We start from the raw sequence: 17492 nt of genomic DNA, 5'->3' as shown, positions 1-17492 counted from the left end.
AACTACCATCACTCCATGTTTGGACAAATCATTAGCCAATTATTTCATCCTGGTGTCCTCTCTGGCCTCCTATATGGCACCAGAGGTATCTTTTTAAGTGGTGAATCAGATGCCATCATCTCCCTATCTAAAACCCACCAGTGGCTACCTATCTAACAAGGTGGCAGATTGAAATCTGTCATAAATAATAATTTGTTTAAATATTCACTACATCCGAAGTACCCTGTGTATTATACTATCATTACAATCTCAGCTGAGTGAGGAAACTGAGATTCAGAGAGAATAAGGAACCTACCAAAGGCTGCCCAGTAAACTCATAGCAGAAGTGACTTTTGAACTCCAAGTCCATAACTCTTGCTCTTAATCCGAGTGACAGATGGTAGATTGTGATGGCTGAATTACAGAGTACAAGAACCTCCTAACACAAGTAGCCTGAACCCATTCCCAGACTGTGAGCTGAGGAAGGACCAGTGTTAATGTCATGATTGCCTTGCCTTTTGAAAATACCTTTCACAGAGAGGAGAAAAAATGTGGGGTGTTCTCTTCAAAATTCCTAAGACAGTCCCTTAGAGCTCTTTGCTGGCCCCCAGCCCTATCTGAGCTTGACATTCCCAATGCCCTGCCTTTGTGCTCCTCCTTCAGAATGTTCTTGGGCTTGACATGAAGGAAATGCCTGCACCATGGCTAACATCTAGCATATCTAACATTTTGTGTCCAGTAACTCAACAGGAGGAGCTCTGAGACATGGATGCTGATCTGTGTTCATATTGTCCTTGTAGACAGACCAACTTGGAATTAAACTATTCCAACCTCAATATATGGTTTCTGTCATTTTGGTGTCCACTGAACATTGAGCAGTAATCAACTTCTTAAGTTGATACTATGTATTCTTCAGTCCTGAATATGACCAATAACTTCAGTTCATTGTTTGTATGGTTATACACATATATAATATATAATTGCCTATTCAATTATCTGTAGACTCATGAGTAGTTTTATGCATTGTGTATATCATATGTTTTCATGTCTTTGCCCATAACTTCAGTTACTAGCTATGCTGGCAACTCCCAAATTTATATCTCCATTCCAGACATTGCTTTTAAGTTCCAGACCCATATATCCAGCAGTCCACTCAACATCCCTACTTTCATGTCTTACAGACACACAACTCAGCAAGTTCAAAACTAAATTCCTGATCTCCCTTCTGGAGCCTGCTCATCCTCCCATGCTCCTTATCTCAGTAAATGGCAGTCCCCATCCAGCCAGGTATTCAAGCCAAAAAACTGGAAGCTATCCTTGACACCACCTCTCTCCCTACCTATCAGATCCATTCATCCCATGTGGTGACAACTTCAATTCTTAGTCATTCATCCAATAACAATTGTTTATTCTGCAGCACTGTTCAAAAAATTGATGATATGATGGTGAACAAGATAGATATGGTCCTTCCTTCTTAGAGCTCATAGTCATGAACCACCACAGCACATTTTATTGAATGAATGAGTGAATAATATGTATACATGAAAGTAGTTTTATAGAGGATAGGGACTTTACATAATTTCACTATTATGCAATTGCATATTTTATACTAGATATTGTCAAGGGACCACCTGTAGAGAGGCAGATTGTGGCGGCTAAGGACATGGACTTGAAAGTCAGACAGAATCATTTGGTCAATCAGTTGATAAATACTTATTACACACTTGTAGTTGTAGTCTGTTCTGACTGCTGAAACAACATACCATAAACAGGGTATCTTAAACAATAGGCATTTATTTTTCGGCAGTGGACACTCCAAGTTCAAGGTGCCAGCTGATTCAACTCCTGGTGAGAACCCACTTTCTGGTTTGCAGATGGCTTCCTTCTTGCTGTGTCCTCTCATGGTGAAGGGAGAGAGCCCTGGTGTCTCTTCCTCTTATACAAGCACTGATCCCATCATGGATGCCCCATCCTAAGGACCTCTTCTATACGTAATTACCTCCCAAATGCCATCACACTGGGGGTTAGGGCTTCAACATATGAATTTAGAGGAGGATGTAAACATTCAGTCCATAACATCTACTATGTGGCTAAGCAGTGTTCAGAGCACTGGGAATTCAGCTAAGAACAAGCAAAGTCTCTACACCCCCAGTATTGTGGAACACTTAGCCATGTTGGAGATTTTCCCCCACCTTAATAGGATAAAGAAATTTCTTCCCTCTGTAGAAGCCATATATTCACTTTCTTGAATGCCCTTGTGGCTAAGTTGCAGGCACATAACTTGGGTTCGGACTATGAGAAGCCTCTGTAAACTATTTCATGCAGGGGAAGTGGCACCAGGAGGAATTGGTTTAAACAAGAGTGGTGGCAGCTACATCCAGCTCCTGGAAGCTGCAGTGGGAAAAAGTTCTAGCATGAGCAACCTGCAGGTGACATTAGCAGTATAAGCTGCTGAACTAATTCAGTGGCATAATTTAGGATATTGTTCCATGCCTGGTTTGCCAGGCCCACTCAATATCCTTTATGAAATTACTTCCTTGTTTAAACTAACCAATATTGGGTTCTATTGTTTCCGACTAAGAATCCAAAGCAATAAATATGCCTGAGTTAAATCTCAAACCCTGAAGATATTGGCTGAGGGTCTCTGGGCAAATTATTTAACTTCTTTCGGTTTCAGTTCCCTCATCTACCAAATGAAAACCATTCAGTGCAATCACTCATGAGCTTACTGAGAAGGTTCATTGTGGTTTTCACTGGGGCCTTCCAGCTTTGATAGCTCAGTGTGTTCTTATGGAATAATCATCATTCTAAGAACTCAGGAAATGGGCTTCCATTTCTCCCCCTTGTATCCTTCCATTTCTTTCCTGAAGAGAAACCTCCTTCCTGAGCTTCCAGTCAATTCATCCAACTTCAGGAATGAGAACCAGGCCTCCTGGAAAGAAGACAGAACTCAGAATCAGACAGACCTGGGTGTAAATTCTGGCTCTGCCACTTACCAACTATATGACTTCGGGGGACTCACTCAACATTTCATGTTCCTGAGCTTTGGACGTCTTAACTGTAGAATAAGATTCTCCATGCTCTTGCACACAACACCACACTCCAGACAGCAAATAGCCCATATTATAGATGCTATTGTTTGCCAATGGTTTACCAGATAGTAAAGGGAAATTTCATACCATTTACTCCTTTGATACAGCATTTAACAGTTGGTTTTGTATTTACATTATTATATTTGATCTTCATAACAAACTGGAAAGAGGTATGAGGATATTTTAATTCCCATTTCATAGAAGAAAAATCCAAAAGTCAGAGAAGTTGAGTCCAAGTTGGTACTTTTTTTCTATACCCAAGTTGTAGGGGTAAGGAGCACATTTCAATCATACTTTTTGTTTGTTGAACCAAAAGTCATGACAATAAATTAAAGCTACCTAGTTTTCAGGCATATTAAAATTAATCTTTAAAACACTTTCCTACTTTTGGAGGAACTCCCTACTATGTGAAGCCATGAGGAAAGACAAAGGGGGCTATCCCTGTTATCTGGTCCCTGGAACCAGGCCCGTGACTTGGACCAGCCAATGGGATGTTCCAACTCTGGCATGTGAATATTGAACAGGCAATCCAATGACACAGAGTCAGAGGGTTTTTGTCCAGTGGCATCAGGTTTCAATGCTGGAAATCTCCATGTCCAGTGGTGGAACGATGCCAAAAAGGGACTTCAGCTGTGCCCTAACCTCCCAGGAATACACACATTTTTTAAACTTGGTTCTCTGGTCTTCCATAAATATTGGAAGCTACTCAATATCTTTTCACTACATGCATTTTCAGTGAAATATCGGTCACTTGCATCTAATAATCCTGAGTGATACCCATAGGGAAACATTCACATGACATGCTGAGACCTTCTAACACACTCAGCCTCAGAGCACGATTTATATATGGGTAGCCTGGTCTTGGCTTAGGCTCCATCCAAGATCCAGAGTCTGGAAAGACAAAGGAGCTTTGAGTCACCTGCAGGGCAGGCCCATAACAAAGGCCACAGTGACATGAGCCAGCCAGGCTCCTGTGTCCTATGGACTTCTGCCCACACTATAAATTTCATGGCCACATATAGGCAACCCCAATACACAATTCATTACAAATGAGGGCCAGTGTAGTAAAGGAATGGCTGAGAGGATACTGTGAGAGTGTACTTACAGAATTATTTTTAATGAGGAGCTACAGCTGAGAAAAAACAGGCATGGACGTAGAGCAGAAGAAAGGTAATTCCTTAGAAAGCCTAATGAAGACTGTTTCAGAAGAACTTCCTTATGCAGAGCAAATGCCAAAGGAGTTCTGTAATTTCAGACTCTTCACATAAGTTCTGCTATTTATCAAGAGGAAGATTAGCCTTCAGTAGAATCTTCCCAAATTATCAAACCTATCTACTCTGTGTCTTGCAGGCACGTTTTCATGCACTGAATCCCTCACCTTTTAAAACTCCTCTGTAGGTTCACTATTATCCTTTTGTTGTTTGTTTTGCAGATGAGGAAACAAAGTCAAAGAGGTTAAGTGGCGCGGAGACTTACACAGCCATTAAGTGGCAGAGCTGGGAGTAGAGTCCACGGCTGCCTGGCTCCAAAGCCACATTCTTTCCACTAACCCACGGTACTGTTTTACTTTTCAAGGTGATTGTCAAGATCCCTTGCCAAAAAGTGCTAACAACTAATGTCCCTGACAGTGGAATGAACAGGAAGTCTCTCCGTGGCCTGGGTGACATGTGGGAGTAACTGTCTAAGAGATACAGGTTTGCGGGGCTGGGCTGGGTTGTTAGAGAGGTGGGGTGATTTCTGACTTTCTGAGTTGGTTGTTTTTCTTTTTTTTTTTTTTTTTTTAAGATTTTTTTTTTTTTTATTTGACAGACAGATCACAAGCAGGCAGAGAGGCAGGCAGAGAGAGGAGGAGGAGGCATGCTCCCCGCCGAGCAGAGAGCCTGAATGCGGGACTCGATCCCAGGACCCCGGGATCATGACCTGAGCCGAAGGCAGAGGCTTTAACCACTGAGCCACCCAGGCGCCCCTTTGGTTGTTTTTCTTAGGAAATTCTGGTGGGGTTATTAATTCAGGAAGAGTATGGAAGAGAGAGGTTGGGAGGTAGAGAGGAGAGAGACTTTGCCCTCATTCATAGCCTCACTCCTGCCTTGAATAGCATCCACAGGTCCCCAAGTTCAGATCAGCAGCTCCTCTCTGGAAGCAGCTGGTGCCCCTTCAACAAGCCCCTCACAGCACCAACCTCACCCCACCTCAGAGGTTCTGGATCAGTTGGGCTTTGTCCTGACAGATCCCCTTTATCACTCCTGTTTTTCCACTGGACATTAACCTCTTTGGAGCTATAATAGGCAACATATCTAGACAGAATTGGGGGTAGGAAGTAGATAATGGAATAGCTTTTTAGTTTGAACAGAATGTCCATGGTAGTGACTCAATTACCATATGATTTGCTTCCTTTCAGAACCTTCTGAGAGAAAAGTACCCTGCCCACCAGCAGCCCAAGGAGAACACCATAAGAGCAGGGATTTATGGGAAGGAGAGCCTCTCGAATGGGGGAGTAGAACTGTCATGACAAAGGACTCCTCATCTCCCCTGAGGGAAAAAAGCATGGGAACATTCAGGGGTACAAGTTCTCCTGATACTAGATGTGCAAGACAGTGAGGGTGATTTCCCTGACCACATCTGGCCTTCTTGGCCCTCCTCTCCTTACTCTCTGGGGAGACAGAGTGAGTTAGTTGTTAGCAAACAAGAACAAATATATATGAATGAACGGTGCTAATCTAGCAAAGATACCCAGGAGAGGGATTTTGGATTTTCTTTCCCATCCTTCCCTACCTACCAAGGGGCCTTGTTTTGCAGACACCAGTCTACTCTCAGGTCAGTAAGTCTGAAGTCCAGTCTTGGATTAGGGAGTTAAGAAGACCATTTGGACTCTCATTGAAGTACTGACTCCAGGCATGAAAGTGACAGTTTGATCCCATCTGCCTCACATCTTTTCTTGCTTTTGAATCAGAGGGGAAGATATTGATTGTGTCCCCTCAAAACCCTAGCTATTTCAACTAATAGCTATTATTATTTTTTTTTATTTTTTATTTATTTTTTTTTAAGATTTTATTTATTTACCTGAGAGAGAGAGAGATCACAAGTAGACAGAGAGGCAGGCAGAGAAAGAGAGATAGAGAGAGAGAGGGAAGCAGGCTCCCCGCTGAGCAGAGAGCCCGATGCGGGACTCGATCCCAGGACCCTGAGATCACGACCCGAGCCGAAGGCAGCGGCCTAACCCACCGAGCCACCCAGGCGCCCTTATTATTTTTTTTTAAAGATTTTATTTATTTATTTGACAGAGAGATCACAAGCAGGCAGAGAGGCAGGCAGAGAGAGAGGAGGAAGCAGGCTCCCTGATGAGCAGAGAGCCCAATGCGGGGCTGGATCCCAGGACTCTGAGATCATGACCTGAGCTGAAGGTAGCGGCTTAACCCACTGAGCCACCCAGGCGCCCCCTCAACTAATAGCTATTATTATTAATAGCATCATTTTCTTGTTTCTGAGGTAGATTTATTAACAATAAACACTGAGGATTTCCATCTCCATTGGTTTAGTCAGAGATGTCCCAATACCACTGCAAGCAGCCTCAAGATCAGCACCTGTCCCCTCACTCCATCCCCTCTGCACTTCTCACCCCTGAACACCTCATCCATCACTCCACACCCACATGTCTTCCTGTCTTCTCAGCATGTAAACTCCTCTCTCAGAAACCGGGTACCTAGGTCACTTACAATACAAAAGAGGCTGTCATAAATAATGTTGAAGTCCTTATTGTCCTGCTGTCTTGAGCCAGGACCTTGTTAGGTCAGTCTGCAGAAGCCTGCCAAGCATCTAGGAGGAGGAAGGGTCTTACCCACAAGCCTGCTCAGTCCCTGGAGTGCTTTCACACATTCCTACCCAATGACATAAGAGAATTGGACAACAATATGGTGTCACAGTGTATATGGAAATATGTGTGTGTATGCACATAAAAGTGTATGCTTGTCTGCACAAGCCCAGGCGTCTGCATCTGTCTGTGCCCAGATCTTTGACAAGCCCAGTGTGCCTCATTTTCCAACGAAGAATGAACTATCAGCAACTTGTGAATTAGCAAGGAACTGGAGAAAGGAAATGAAGCCACAAAATGCCCAGTGTCGGTTTTGGGTAACAATCTGCAGACTGAGGATATGTTTACATAACACTTTAACTAACATCAATGGAGAAGTGATTGTACAAAAATATGGGGTACTGATAGAAATGATGGGGGAAACTACAGTCTCCCAATGCCACCCTGGCCCTTGGCATTGCTACCACCTAGGGACACTTTCCAAGGCAATCACATGCTGTCTTTCTTGAAGTTTACCTGTATAAATGAACTGCAGCATTCTTTCTCATTTATTTGGTGTGTCTCTGCCTGTGTTCCCTCACTTCTCTTGACTCCTACTGTGTCATCTGAGCCATTCCTATAAAACTTAGGGACTAGTGAGATGTTCAAGGGCAGGGAGTCTCCTTATGCTCCAGCACCCAGCAGAAGCATGGCCCAGGAGAGGTGGTCAGGAAGGGCTGGTTGTAGGAGAGAAGCATCTTGCCATCTACAGTGTGTGCATCCTCTCCTGGTCAACAGCACATCACCTCAGACCCCGCACAGTGTCTCCACAGTGAGTCACCTGATATACAGCTCCTGTCAAAAGCCTGGCTGAACTATTGAGGCTTCATACAGAAAAAAATATTTACCAAGGCTTCTCCAAAATTTCTACCATAACAAAGAAGAGAGGAGGTGAAGTTGCATCCCATGTGGGAGTTTTCCAGCATAACTTCAAAAGCAGTCCCTACACTGCTACCCCACAGGATCACTACTTGAAGAGCTGATATATTTCACCTTTGGCTTTGTTGAGAACCAATAAAACAACCAGCAATGTGTGGAATGTCTCCGTATTAAAAGAAATTTTTGCTCTTGTGACCATCATCCACTATGATGTCTAGTGTCCCTTTTCTTCTGCTTAAGGCAAACTCATGAGGAGATGAAGTGAAACCACATGGTGTGGAATGGAAGGGGAATTGTGTGTGTGTAGCCTACCAGAAGCCAAGGAGGTGCCTGTTGGTGGCAGAGGTTGCTCTAGCAGCCAGGGGGAATTTCAAATAAACAGACCATGACAATACATCATCAGAAAGGGATAGTGGCTGCAGAGCATGTGAGAGGCCACCGACCCATACAAAGGAAGGGGGGCTTCCTGGAAAAAGTTGCAGGTAAGAAAACAAGTGAAGATTGCATAGGAGTTTGTTAAAAGGGGAGTGGGGTTGGGGCAAAAGTACTGGACAGAGGGAAGGGCATGAGAAAAGGCGAGAAAGAAGGTGGCCCATCTGGGAAAAAGAAAAACAGTTCTCTATGTCTGGAATAGGTGAGGTGAAAATGGTATTGAAAGTATAAACAGGGATTCTTAGAATAGTCAGAAACATTTAAGAAGGTTCCCCCCCTCCCCCAACGACAAAGGGATGACACTAAAAATATTCAGTAGGGGAGTTTTTTAACCAGATAGACAGCAATATTGACCACTGATGATGGGAGGGGCAAAGAGGGTATGTGGAGACCTAGGAAGATACACTTGTTGTGTTGGAAGTCAGACTCCAGTGGCCTGGGCTAGGAAGGCAGCAAAGGGTGTGCAGAGAAGCAGATGGACCCAAAAGATATTTTAGAGTTACAATTGATAGGGCTTAGTGAATAGGTAGATGAGGAACTAAGAGGGGAAAAAGGAATCAAAGTTGGCTTCCAGTTTGTGATACTGGGGACTAGAATACAAGGGCTGTGATTTCTTGTGGGCAGTGCCACCATGTGTGCTCAAGGACAAGGACAGGGCTTTTCCCAGACACACTCTCCTGTGCTTCCTACACATTAGACCAAGCCAAATCCATCTCATCAGCTCTCTTCCACCTTCACATCTACCATTGGATGGATAAACACATGGACTTCTTTCACAGATCTATCTAGGCTTTGGAGGTGGGGAGGCAATAGGAGCCTTGCTTGGGCTTCCAGGTCTCAGTCTTGTACCTAGCACAGCTCTCCAAAGATCTCTGTAATAGCAGCAGGGATGAAGGTAGTAGACAGAGAAGGGGGCTATGGAGTGCATACCCAACTATTACTGGAGCAGTATTTGTTTCCATCCAGTGCTTGTCCCTGGGCAGTTCTGATCTCTAAGCCAATGCACACAAGAGAGAATGGTGAAGTTCACACACCTATGCCTCACTCCAGACTCCCATCCTTATCATCATTGTAATGCCAGCACTGGCACATATGAAACCCATGAGGAGGAATGAGTATGGAAGGGAACATGGAAAGGGGAAAGGTAAACACATCCTTGAGGCACAGCAGCAAGGTCTCCTCTGATTTCCCCACCCAATTCTAAGAAGGGTCCCCACTCAGGGCCTTTTTAAGCAGAGTTCCTCTTCCAACCTCACAGTGAATGCTGACTCTGGGCTCCCATACGTGTATCTCTGCAGCAGAATTCTAGATGAACTCCCCCAGCCCCAAGAGTGACTTTCTTGGATCCAGTCCTAGCTCCTAAGGAAATTGGCACTTAATCCAACCACTTAAAAACTCGGAAGGTGGAGAGAGAACGGGGGATGGAAGGAAGGGAGTTTACAGCTTTGCCCAGAGCACGAGCTATGTTCTTTCTCTGTGAGCAGAGCCCTTTGGAGTTGTATAGCAGTCCCACCTGGCAATCAAGAGACCCAGTCCTATTCCCAAATGGTTGACCTATCCTACCCAATTCTTTCACCAAACCTCAGGCCTTGCCTCTGAGTCCCAGGCACAGGATTCCTTTCCCAGGTGCCGTATATAGCTAATGCTCCATGCCTAAAATGCAGCTGTCTTTCCCAAAGTTTGAATTCACAACACCTATTTGTAATGAGAGGAAAAGTCCAAAAGGAAAAACAAATGTCAAAACTGAGGAACCCAGGCTTGACAAAGGAGCCAGGGAAAAATAGCCCAATGGCTAAGGAGAAGCTTTGCTGAGACGCAAAAGTGTTCTGTTCCCTATGGCTTGATTGTAAACTCTGCCAGACCCAGGACTTGGATGGATCACCCCACCCTTCCCACAGTTTAATAAATGTGTCTTCTGATGAGCCTGCCAGCGTCCTACTCAGCTCCCTCGCTCTCCCCATGGCCAAAGCTCCTTAAGGGCTACGTTGTTGACATTTATCTCTGGGCCACTCAATGACTTGATTATAGGAGAAACAGAGGAAGCACATTTGTAATAAATCCTAAACCAAAGAAGAGAAGTCATTAAAAAAAAAAAAAAATTGGGCGTGTCCCAGAAAGCAGCAAAGAGAGAGAGAGATTTGCTCATTGGTTTAAACATCTTTAATTTGTTCCCCACTCTTTCTCCCTACAATGAGCTGTTTGTGCCCCCCTCCAAACTCATATGTTGAAGCCTAACCTCCAATGCAACAGTATTTGGAGGTGGGGAACTTTGAGAGGTGATTGGGTCATGAATGTGAAGGAATTCAGTGAGAGAGATTGTCTCTCCCTTGGCCATGTGAGGGCATAATCGCAGGTCCTTCCACGCCAGACACCAAATCTACCAGCACCTTGATGTTGGGCTTCCCAGCTCTGGAACTATGAGAAACAATGTGTGTTGTTTATGGTATTTTGTTGTAACAGCCTGGACTAGCTCAGACTCTCACTAGCTCAGCCTGCAGGCCCATGAGCTGAGATTGCCTCCTCCTCCCAGACTTCTGTGACTTCCCTGATGCAGCCTCTACCTGAAGGAGTCCAAGGCAACAGAATTTTGAGGCAAAGTGCAAAGGAATTGAGAAAAGAAGATAATCTGAAAGGAAAGGTTACAATGAAGGTGCTACATTGTTTGTAGGTGCCAGTTAACAGGGCTGCACACCAATAATTATCTTATCTCCCCAGTAGGGCATTTGTTCTGAGAGAACAAGAACCCACTGTCTCACTCCCCATAAAAACACAAGTGCCCAGATCAGTATCCAACACATAGGAGTTGCTCAAGAATTATTTGTCAAACAAACAAGTTAATGACTCTCTTTCAGTATCTATGGTGAACCTACGAGGGATTATCATACAGAGTTAACAGATGAGAAAACTGAGATTTTTAAGAATTCAAATAAGCTGTCCCAAGGATAAAGTTCCAGACCTTGAACACAGATCTGACTTTATAGACACATAGAGAAGGTGCAGATAGTTGTCAATATAATTCCAGGGACTAGATCAATCAAACAGAAAGCTTGTCTCCAAAATGCTTGGAAGAGCACTTTGATCTTGTTTGTCTATGTTATATTCTATTATGTTATAATAGAATTATATTATATACTATATTGTATTTTATATATGTGTATTCTATATTATATTTACAGTAATATGAATCCCTCCCTTCTTTACCATGCCATTACACATGAGATGTTGTACAATTATGGCATTTATTACACTTTATTATAGCATCTCACTTTATTTCTAGCATCTCATTAGACTGTGAAATCCTTGAAGGCATCTCCAGCACCTAGTAAAGTCTTCACAAATGTTTGTTGCAGAAATGGTTGGGTGGAGGAATGAATTTTGTGCGATACCTTGTATTTCAAAGATACTTTCATTTACATTATTTCATGTAATCTTCATATGATTTGGTGAATTATTATTATTATTAACAAGTTTACAAATTCTACTTGGAGATGTAATGGTCTTTTGTGGAAAAGTGCTTTGAGACACTTGAGGTAGGTGGAGAATCTTGAAGGGAGAGGTGTTGACCCCAACAACAGAGAAGGGGAAATATCTTGACCTTGGGCAGAAAGGAGAAACTGGAGGAAAGAGTGGGAGGATCCACTAAGAGAGGAGGACTAGGTTTAGGGGAGACAAAGAAAGAATGGAGAGCTCATCTTTTGGATGGCAGGAGCCAAGGCACAGGATTGTCTCCCTGTCTCTCTCACCTTGGTAGACACTGTTACAGTTTGCCTGACTACTATGGCCAGACCCTGGAGGACAGCAGGAAAATTGCAAACCCATCACTCCCTCCTTCCCTTGGGACAAAAGGTGTGCCTCTCTCAAGACCTCTAATGCTAGCTCTAACCTCACAAAGATGGGAAGAAGTGAGTGCAGGAGGGCTTGGCCCCCTGCCAGCCAGAGAACGGCCAGTGGAACAAACTTGACAAGTAGAGGCCCCCCATTACATCTGTCAGAGGCCCTTACACACACACACACGTGGGCTTTACAAGGAGCAGGCCCCCATGAGGGCTGCCTGGATCAGTGTGGTAGAAAGTATCCCCACCTATCTGCCTGCCTCTCAACAGCCTGCCCCCACACCAGCCAAAGCACAAGCCATGTTCCAGAAGTTGTCAAGCTACTGCAAGTCCCACCTGCCTTCTGCCTGGCCCAGTCATTGCCACGGTCACAACCTGGCCAGCTAGTTGGCAGGAGGCCTGAAAGGCTAAAACTTGACGCAGCTTCTGGCAGCATCTTCTGGGTGCTCCTCTGGCTCAGCTGTGCACACGGTAGGTGCAGGGCTCAGCACTTTCTTTGAAAAACTGTTGGATGAATGAACTACCCAGCTCCCACATGGAGTGATTTGAGGAATTCTCATTCTTCCCATCCACTCCTCGTCAAAACTTAAATATCTCTTAACTGAAGAAATACTAAAAAAGTGTTTTTTAATCTGTTATTTATAGCTTGTAATAACTGGCATTTAGTCTGTATTAGGCACCTACTGTGTTACAAGTACTTTATATACATCATCTCAAATCCTCACCGTAGTCTTACAAAGTGGATATTATAAATGTAGCCACCAAGGCTCACAGGATGAAAGTCACGCAGCTAATAAATTGGAAAAGAGGTATTTGAACCCATGGAGCTTGTGGCCCTAATGCCCATGTCTGGTCCACCTCCCCGTACAGCCACTAAGGGAGATTTTTATGTGGCTAAGAAGAGGAGAATCTGAATGTGCTGTGACCTTGTAGGGTGATAGGAGCCACAACTGAGAAAGCAAAAAGATGAAGAGCTGCTCCCCAGAGGTTCTTAACTTAAGGTCATGGGCTTTCAATGCAATGTGAACAGAGCTCAGGAGACCATGAAGTTGGGGGACATTTTCACCTTTATTTCTACTAATTCTAGTTTCTACTAATTCTAACTGAAATGTATTCAATTATAAATGTGGACCATACACCACAAGAGTATGAGCAGTTCCTGTGACTTTGCATGAAGTGAGATCACAGATTTTTCTTATCACTTTATAGGGTCACTACTTTTCAAAACGTTATTTATACTCTACCACTTTGAAATTATAGTAGTTATTAGGTGCACTGCTAATTCTCATTATGTAGTATGTTAATAAACAATGGTACTATGGGAAAAAGTTGGGAATTTTACATAATCTCATTGCTGTATTTCAATATAATTGACTACTTCTATAATCCTATGTGCTTTGTTTTATGCATTTAAAAAAGTCATATTCTATTCTGAGAGGCATCTACAGGCTTCAACAAATTGCCAAAGGATCAATGGCACAGAAAAAATAAGTTCTTGTTTAGAAAGTCAAAGGTATGGTTTGCCAACTTTAAAATTATACATACTCCATCCCTCCACCTATGTTTTTTTTTTTTTTAAATGCAGTCTTGGACTATCAATAAACTACCTGGGAACTTTGTTAAATATAGATTTCCAGGACACACATCCAAATCACAAAAGCAGACTCTTGGGTTTGGAACCTAGTAGAGCAGCCCTGTGTGGTATCCCTGAATGGGTGTGGCCCTTGGTTTGCATGACTTAGAGTGCTCTGGACCCCCTTTGCCAGATGGGAATAGCCTGCAGACCCTGGTAATTTCCAATACCCTCTAAAGTTTCTCATGAAAAAAGAAAAGCTTTTTAAAAATCACTGCATGGGGTTTTCTGTGGAATTTTTTTTCACATTTTAGTGAGTATATTAGTTTCTTAGGGCTGTAAAAAATTACTACCAACTGAAATGGTTAAAAACAACATAAATTTATTCTCACAGTTCTGGAGCCCACAGTTTTGAAGTCAAGGTGTCAGAAGGATGGGTCCCATCTGGGGATTCTGATGGAGAATCTGTCCCATGGCTTATCTGGTGGTTGTTGGCCATCCTTGGTATTCCTGAGCTGGTAGATATATCGTTCCACCTTCTATCCCCATCTTCATATGGCATTCTCCCCCTCCTTGGGTCTCTGTGTGTCTGTGTGTTGAAGTTTTTCTTTTTTTTTTTTCATTTTATTTTATTTCTCTTCTTATAAGGACACTAATCATAATTGATTTAGGGTCAACTCTAATCCAATATGATCTCAGCTTGATTATATCTACAGAGATCTTATTCCAAATAATATCACATTCATAGTCACTGGGTAGACATGAATTTGCGGGTGGGGCACTGTTCAACCCAGTTCAGGGGGGATTTTTTTTTTTTTTTGAATACTTAGGACTAATCTTCCTCCCATTCCCAGGAGAGAACTAACTATTAATCTAAAACAGAAGTTCTCTTGAAGGGTGTCTTGACTCCACAGTTTGGCAATTGTGGCCATTTAACAGACAAATGGATAAAGAAGATATGGTCCATATATACAGTGAAGTATTATGCCTCCATCAGAAAGGATGAATACCCAACTTTTATATGAACATGGATGGGACTGGAGGAGATTATGTTGAGTGAAATAAGTCAAGAAGAGAAAGTCAATTATTATATGGTTTCACTTACTTATGGAGCATAAGGAATAACATGGAGGACACTAGGAGAAGGAAAGGAAAAGTGAATTGGGGGAAATCAGAGGGGAACATGAACCATGAGAGACTGTGGACTCTGAGAAACAAACTGAGGGTTTTGGAGGCGAGGGGGGTGGGGGGTTGGGTGAGCTTGGTGGTGGGCATTAGGGAGGGCACATACTGCATGGAGCACTGGGTGTGGTGCATAAACAATGAATCTTGGAACACTGAAAAAATTAAATTAAATTTAAAAAAATAAAATAAAAATAAAACAGAGGTTCTCAAAGCATGGTGTCTAGGACCAGCTTCACCTGATAACTCATTAGAAATGCTAATGATCAGGCCTCCAGAATCAGCACCCTGGGATGGGGTCCAGTGATCTGTGTTTCAACAAATTTCACAGAAAACTCTGATGCCTTTTCCAGTTTGAGAACCCTACAGCTCTATAAGCAGGGAAGAGTGTATGCAATAGGGATGATCTTCCCTTCAGGTTGAATTACCCATTCACCCCAGAAATACTTAGAGAACAGTGATATAGCTGCTGGAGACCCAGACACGTTCAAATCACAGCCTCTATGCATGAGGAACTTACACACTGATGGTGAGACCCGCACTCAAGACTGGATAATTGATGAATCAGGTTGAACCACACATAATGATTATAACAACTCATGACTCACACAACTGGCAATTCCACATGGTTCATCCTAAAAAAAGCACAGGGTCTCCAGGGGTGTCATGGAAGTCTCCCAGTGGACATGCGCACATGTCCTGAGTAGAGAAATTATTCCTCAAAGGCCGATTGAACCGTGAAGGGAGGGAACCGCTGATGCCGGTGCTCTGAGGTGAACATGCAGGGAAGGGTTGGGTGGCTTCTGCAGGATGGGGCTTCCACAGGCCCTCCACAGTCCAAGCAGACCTTGGCTCCTACTCTCAGTACAGACCACTCTACCATAGTCACTTTGCTCTCAACTAAGTGAAGCTGCATCTAGATATGGGCACCAAGAAATCAAAACCCCCAAGCATGTCCCAGCTTGCCTTCTGATGCCTCTTCTTCATCTGTGATGACTGGGCTGACTTCTCCATTGTGCAGGTAGGCACAGTGCCGGGGCCCACCATACCTTCAGGGACCCAGAAAAATTTTGTTATTCTTTAAAATTCTATATATATATATATATATATATATATATATGAACTTTTCAGATGGAATAAGATGTTTTAACTTGGTTTTTACATTGGAAAATAAAATGAAATATTTAGGGCCCTTGAAAATCCATTACTATGTTTTCACATGTTTTTATGGAGGAAGTTGCCCAAAAAAACAAGATTGCTTCAGACTCCTGGAAATCTTAACGTGGCCTTGAGTGAGGAGACTTCCTATAGTGAAGGTTAGAGGTCATGTCTAGTGGCCTTCCTATAGTGAAGGTTCGAGTGCCAGGTACTGGCCCAGTTGCTGAGGTGACTGAGATAAGCACATTCCAGCCCTGTCCTCAAGGATGAAGAGCATCGTCCCAGAGCTCACAGTTTTCTAGCAATAGCCATGCTTTGGGAGCCAACTGTAGGCACCCTAAGTGCCTGACACATCACTGTCATAGGACACTTCATCCTCACAACGTCACTGCCCTAAGGGGCTGTATATCTCACCTTTAAAGGAGAAACTGAGCCTCAGAGAGGCTGAAGATGGAGGAGTCGGAGTGATGACAAACTCACGGAGAAGGGGCTCTCTCTTATTCTCCTAGAGGAGACTCAAAGAACTGAAAGATCATTTTTCTCCTTTTCTGAGCAAATAGCCAAGGAAAAAATCTAACGTAACTTAACCGTTGTTTGTTTGTCTGTTTTGTTTGAAGGAAGGCTGAGAGAGATAAGTTAATTTTCACCTGAATGTAGGAAGACAGAGGGTAAGTGGCTGAACCTGAAATGTTTATTGTCTCCCCTGAGGGGAAGGACCATGGTCTGAGAGCCTCTGAGGGCAGAGATGTGCAGCACAGAATGGGGAGGGTGGTGAACTATGGGTGCACTAGGGAAAATATGAGGCCCCCTGACCAGGCTTGGGAAGGAATGAATTAGGAGACTCCCTTCAAAATGGCGTTTGCAGACCATGAGCAAGGATTTCTCCACAGTGGACCCATGCCTAGAAACTTGCCCTCAGTCTTGCTGAGTTACCTAATTCCCAAGGAAGAGAGGGAAAAAAATCCTTACCACCACCCCTCCAAAAAAAAGGCATAACGAAAAAAGGATTTCCCAGCAGTCCTGGCAGGTGCAGAACCAAGCCAGACTTACTTGCTCTAGAAAAAAAAATAAAGAAAACGTGACCCTGCTCACACTCAAGTGTCTCGAAGCAAATCCACACAGATCCCAGCTGGGGAGCAACAGTGTTGGGAATTTAGTGTGCCCTACCCTCCCCGCAAAGAGCAAGGGGCCTCCAGCGCCACCGTCCTAGTAGGGCATCTATTTCTTTCCCGCTAAAAGCATCATTTCTGGCTTGGGTTAGTGGAGGCACGATGCAGCTGGACAAAGTGCAATAATTAACTCGACTGTGCCTGAAAGATGATAATGATAATTTATATTTCTCCACCACCCTCCATCCCCCGATGAGCTTTCCAAATTTTATGGCCATGACTCACCTCCGCTACTGCTGTGGGGTAGCTGGGAGGGAGCGGACGCGCTCACAGCACACCGAATCTAGGCAGAACATGAAAGAAAAACACCTCGGCTAATTACAAGAGGATCGCTCCCTGTCACGCGCA

General features: G+C 43.6%; 1 long non-coding RNA gene across 1 annotated transcript in view; it reads right to left on the bottom strand.

The window, feature by feature from the left end:
* Window positions 1-1787: 1787 nt before the first annotated feature.
* Window positions 1788-17492, bottom strand: part of LOC125107911 (uncharacterized) — a 112946-nt gene continuing 97241 nt past the window's right edge. The window contains exon 4 of the long non-coding RNA XR_007129704.1: window positions 1788-2911. This is a non-coding gene — a long non-coding RNA (uncharacterized LOC125107911). The remainder of the gene's footprint in view (window positions 2912-17492) is intronic.

The sequence above is a fragment of the Lutra lutra genome, chromosome 8 (genome assembly GCF_902655055.1).
Source record: "Lutra lutra chromosome 8, mLutLut1.2, whole genome shotgun sequence".
NCBI classification, from domain to species: domain Eukaryota; kingdom Metazoa; phylum Chordata; class Mammalia; order Carnivora; family Mustelidae; genus Lutra; species Lutra lutra.
The sequence above is the reverse complement of the archived record's forward strand: the minus strand, read 5'-3'. Positions and strand labels throughout refer to the sequence as shown.